General features: G+C 46.9%; 1 protein-coding gene across 1 annotated transcript in view; it reads left to right on the top strand.

The window, feature by feature from the left end:
• The window catches only part of RTN4RL1 (reticulon 4 receptor like 1), a 72,123-nt gene that overhangs the window by 25,581 nt on the left and 40,553 nt on the right, over nt 1–5,989 (top strand). The window lies entirely within an intron of this gene.

Below are 5,989 nucleotides of genomic sequence, written 5' to 3'. Positions count from 1 at the left end.
AGGAAGGCCCAGCTCTGGAAAGATTCTCACTCAAAAGAGTACCTGCAGAGGTACCTGGATGGCTCAGGTCATGATCCTGGGGTCCTAGGATCGAGTTCCACATCGGGCTCCCCATGGGGAGCGTGCTTCTCCCTCAGCCTATGTCTATGTTTCTCATAAATAAATAAATAAAATCTAAAAAAAAAAAAAATCTGTAGTGGGATCCAAAAGCTCCATGATGACTTTTTTTTTTTTTTTAATATTAGCTGGTTCAATGTTAGCCAGTTTATTCAAAGAACTTTTTTTTTTTTAATTTCCATTCATTTATTCATGAGAGACACAGAAAGTGGTAGAGACACAGGCAGAGGGAGAAGCAAGCTCCATGCAGGAAGCCCGAAGTGGGACTTGATCCCAGGACTCCGGGATCATGCCCTGAACCGAAGGCAGATGCCCAACTGCTGAGCCACCCAGGCATCCCTATTCGAAGAACTTTCTTTCTTTCTTTCTTTTTTAAAAAGATTTTATTTATTTATTCATGAGAGACCCACACACACATAGAGAGAGAGGCAGAGACACAGGCAGAGGGAGAAGCAGGTTCCGTGCAGGGATGAAAGTCCCTGAGCATGGCAGTGAATTGTCTGTCGTCGTGTATGTACAGCCATAGGCTGGAAGACAACCAGCTAACAGGCATTTTGTAGAAATTAAAGTATGAGGTTTTTGGTTATTTCAGTGGATGATAAGGTTTATTTTTTATTATTTACTCTGTAATACATAACACAAAACTTACTATTGAAGCCATTTTTAAGTGTTCAGTTCTGTGGCATTAAGTACAGTCACATTGGTATGCGATCTGTGTTAATGATTTATAATGGTACCACTAGCACGGCTGTTAAAAGGGGCGGGAGGAGGGGAGGTCTGAGAAACACCTCTCAGTGGCCTTTGATTTCTGCCTAAGGAAGGTACCCTTGCTCAGATGTAGCCTGACTTCCACTTACATCTTCCATACCCTAGCTTCTGGAGCCTCCACCTCAATGGATACCTTCTCTGGTCTCTGAAATCATGCCCAGCATTGGCAGTCTAGTAGAACATGGGTAGTGGTCATGAAGCCTCTAGAAGCAGAGATTTAGGTAATATAGTGTGGTGACATTTCTCCTCCTATTTCTTTTTTTCTTGTCTCAAAAATTCACTGCCTGGGAGGAAGGAGAGAGTATATCTCTTGCCCAAGACTACTTTTCATTCTCAAAATGAAATTCCCCCAGCAGTTTCTGGCCTCAGCCAGTGTGTGATGCCCTGGCACCTTTCTCAAGGCTGTGATCCAGCAGCATGCCTTGGGCCCCGGCCCCCATCCAGCTCGCTCACAGTAGAGGCTTCTTGTCCCCTTAAGGGTTATGATGATGAGATAATGTTTGCCCGCAGGCACAGTGAGTCAGAAAGTTTGATGTGCCTTCCAAAAACATCAACAACAAAAAACCCCAAAAAAAGCACCTATAATCTTTGGCCACATTAATAGAAATGTCCAAATCTAGGATAGTGAGGGACCTGCTTCACTCTCTGCTGAGCACCCACTGAGTCATCCTCTCTCGTCATCTTCCACCAATCCAGTCCATCACCAGCATCCTGCTTAAATTCATCCTCATCTATTGCCCCTGCCTCTACCATCTTAAACCAGGGCCCCACATCTGTTGCTTAGACTCTTATAGTTGCCTCCTGATGGTGCTCTTGCTTCTGGTCTTTAGGCTGCATGCTGCATGCAGACAGGTGATGTTAGGGAACACAATCTGATCATATCACTTTGCTTAAAATCCTTCAGGCTTCTCATAGCTCTGGGAATAGAGGCCTTATTTTTATTTTTATTTTTATTTTTATTTTTATTTTTATTTCTATTTTTATTTTAAGTAATCTCTATATCCAACACGGGGCTTGAACTCACAACCCTAAGATCAAGAATCACGTGCTCTTCTGACTGAACCAGCCAGGCACCCCTAGAGACCTGATTTTTAACAGGGCTTTCAGGCCTCGTGTAAGCTAGTCCCTGCCTCCCCCTTTGACATCATCTCACACCACCTGTTCTCATGGAGCTCACAGTCCTGCAACGGACAGGGGTGGTGTGGGGGGCTTGTAGACAAGAAGGCAATGGCAGGGCTGATGAGGACTGGGGAGGTGAGGGCACAGAAAATGAGGAGTAGTATAAGGTACTCAAGGAAGCTTTGTGAGATGACACGGATCAGGGACCTGGGGAGATGAAGGAAGGAGCCCGTGGAGGCTGGGCCAAGAGAAGAGCCAAGCTGAGGAAATAACCAGTGCAAAGTCCCTGAGACTGAAGGGATGTGTGCTCTGTGCATTCCAGCAACAGCAAGATAGGCCCCAGGGGCAGGGGCTCAGGGACCAGGGTGAGGGAGGTGGCAGTTTGGTCAGATCATGCATATTTATGTTCTGTGTGATGGGGAGCCATAGGAAGGGCTCGTTTATATGTTCAAGGGCCTCATATTTTTAAAAGTCCACCCTGACTGCCAAGGGGGAAAGAGACTCAGGGGAATAAGAATAGAAGAGAACAGAGAAGTTAGGAGACACTACAGTGCCCCTAAGGAGAGCGGTCACTTGGACTAGCTGCCACTCAGTGGTATATAAGGGCTGAATGGCTGTGTCAATTACTTAGTGCTATAATTAGTTACGTGCATCTCTGGACTGGGAGCTGTATGAGGATGGGCATTATGTCCACTATTTTACCTTATATCCCTAGCTCTCACCTGTGTCCTGTCATGTACTGAGTAAATACCTGTCAAATGAAATAGTGAAGATGCTAAAAAATGGATTATATTAGGAACTCCTGAAGGGACCACGTGAGTGCTTGCCTTGAAGAAGAGATGTGGGGGGCCTCCAATCCCCAGAGGCATGAGGGAGCTAGACTGGCTGGCTCAGTAGAGCATGTGACTCGGTAAAGCATGTGACTCTTTATCTCAGGGTCATGAGTTCAAGCCCCATGTTACATGTAGAGGTTACTTACTTAAACAAACAAACAAACCTTCAATAAACTTAAAAAAGAAGAAGAAGGAGGAGGAGGAGGAGGAGGAGGAGGAGGAGGAGAAGGAGGAGGAGAAGGAACTAGACTCAAAGGCTCCAGGGTGTTACCTGGATTACTCCAGGAAAAGTTTGGTGAGGCTTGCTCTGGACCCCAGTGGAGCAGTTTGCCTTCTAAAGGAGGTATCAAGCAGTGTGGTTTCCATGATCTCTTGTCGAGACGTTGGAAAGAATACATGTGCATGTGCCTGTGAACTCACACACATATACATCGCACACCATGCACTGTGGATTTTCTGGCCCTCAAATCACACTGCTTCATGGCTAGGACACTTGGAAGTGGGCATGACTGGTAACCTGAGGTATGGCAGTCTCTGGTTACAAATGACGGAAACCCAAACTCTTGGAACAGAAAAGGGATCTTACAAGCTTGCAAAACTAAAAAGATTCATCTTCAGGTGCAACCTGATCTCACAGTGTCACCAGGACTTGGTTTCTGCTTCTCAGCTCCTTGGCATGGCTTTCCCCGACTTGGCCTCGTACTCAGAAGGTTCCAGCAGCTCTAAGTTCACATTTCCCCTGCATTTAGAGTGAGCTTCTCTTCCCCCTCACACTTTGGATAAATTTGTGGGCCTATTGTCATCGGCCTAGATTCTGCCTCAAACCAGTCACTGAAGCCTGGGAGTAAAATCAGGGTGCTGTGTCCAGAAAGAGGGGAACATGTTGTAAGTGGACAGAAACCCACACAAACTGTGGGCTACAGGTGGTTTGCTAAGTTTTTATTTTTCTCCTTTTCATACCCTCTCAGAACTCCATTTGTCCTGTTGGTGTGGCAGCCCCTGAGGCACCCCACCACGTATGTCATCCAAACCCTTCATTTCGTAGATGAATAGAACTGAGGATTAGCAACTTTCTCAAGGTCACCTAGCTCAACTGCAGTGGATCCTTGGGGCCTGGAGGCATCACCCAGTGAGCAGAGCCTGAGTCTGGGCTCAGCCTGCCAGATCCGAATCCTGGCTTTGCCATTTGTTAGCCGTGGGGCTCTATTCCTTTCCTAGGACTGCCATAACAAATTGCTCCAAATTTAGATGCTTAAAACAGCAGAAATTTATATCCTCACAGTTCCAGAGGCCAGAAATTTGAAATCCAGGTGCTGGCAAGCTCCCCTTGAAGGCTCTACTCCTTGCTGGGAACAGCAAGGTGGTGCTTCTGGTGGTGCTTGGCACTTCCTGTGGCCACATCACTCAGATTTCTGCCTCTGTCTTCCTGAGGCTTCACTCTGTCTTCTGTCTCTGAGAAGGACATTTTATCATTAAATTTAGGGCCCATCTCAGTAATCCAGGATGATCTCATCTCAAGACTCTTAATTTAATTGCATCTACAAAGACCCTTTTTCCATATAAGCTAGCGTTCACAGGTTCCAGGGGGACATATTTCTTTGGAGGCCACCATTCAATACATTCCGAGGACCTTAGGCAAGTCACTTAACTTCTTCGAACCTCAGTTTGTCACCTGTAATGTGGAGAGGAAAATAGTGCCTATTTCATAAGGTTGTCATGTGAGATAATCCTGTCGAGTCCTTAATTGAGGGCCAGGCACTAAGGAAGGGCTCAGGAAATGTTAGCTGTTGTTAGTATTCAGACCCTGGGTCCAGCCTGCTCATCCTTCTCTGAGGTGGCTTTCTTCACAGGGAGGTATAGTCCCTTCAGCTAGTGGTAGTGGAAACGAGACAGGGAGTTGACAACTTGGGGACAGAGCTGTCAAGATTAGGTGGGTGTCTTCCCAAATGCTCCTCAGTGGGGTTGACCATGTGGGCAGGCCCCAATCCTGAGGCTTGTGGCTGGGAGAGGTGCCAATCACCCTCTCACTCAGGCTCTGCGAGGCTGGCCCTGGAACCCTAGGATTTAGGGAATAATGACACATAAATTGCAGCGATCTCATGCTTCTATTGCTTCAGTTCGTGAGGCCGAGATCCTATCAGTATTTCTCTCATTCCCCTTACCTGGAGATCCTCCAGGTCTCATCTGGTAGATTCTGTCGGCGGAGCACCTCCTTGGCAACCACAATGGCTTGCTACCTACATCTATCACACCTGCACTGTGACAATGTAATTTTTATCTCTGGCTGTTTATTTCTCGGATAGAACTACTTGTAAATTCTAAGAAGAAAATATATCCCTGTGTGTGACAGAAGCAGCCCAGGGCAATTAATCTGGGCTTTTAGCTGGGGATGCAGACCTGGTTGATGCTGCTCCATGCCCAAGTAGCCAGTAACCAACCACAGTTGTTAATTGTCCTCCAATGAAGCAGTGGCCCAGGAAGGGTCAGGGGCAGTAGAATTTGATCCAGCTGGATTTGGGAATGGGATGCTCATATCCCATCTGCCAGGAAGCTAGCAAGCCCAGGGGACAGAGAGTAGGAGGAAGGTGGCTTGAGGACAAGAAGTGCAAAGGTGGAGGGAAAGCCCCATATATCAAGGCAGAGCTAACAGTGGTGCGAGAGGGAGGGGACCAAGGCGTTGGTTGTGGCCACTGGTAAAGGCACAGGCTTCTGCAGTGCAAAAGACGCAGTTTCACAACCAACCCCCACCACTCACCACGCACCTCTGGGGAGTTTTTTTACCCCTCATCCTGACAGAGGGATTTCTTGATCTGCAAAATGGAGCCAGCAATATTTGTTCCACAGGGTAACTGAGAGAATTAAGTGAGCAATGCATGAAAAATGCTTGTTGTATATATCACAGAAATTGGAATTCTAGCATTAGAAGGAATTTAGGGAACACTTAATGCAAAGGCCTGAGGATGTTTGGGGAAGTGAAGAGACTTAGAAACTGGGATGGAACCCAGTCCCCAGCTGTCGCCCATTGTTCATTGTCGCATCATGCTGCCTCCATAGCAGGGGCCAACTGATGGACCTCAAGCATCCATAACCCCCTAAAATGCTAAGTATCCTCCTTGTGTGGGCACAGTTTAGAGCATCCAGGCCTGTCATTC

Source organism: Canis lupus, chromosome 9 (assembly GCF_011100685.1).
Source record: "Canis lupus familiaris isolate Mischka breed German Shepherd chromosome 9, alternate assembly UU_Cfam_GSD_1.0, whole genome shotgun sequence".
Taxonomy (NCBI): Eukaryota; Metazoa; Chordata; class Mammalia; order Carnivora; family Canidae; genus Canis; species Canis lupus.
Note: the sequence above shows the minus strand (reverse complement) of the source record. Positions and strands in the feature narration are given on the sequence as shown.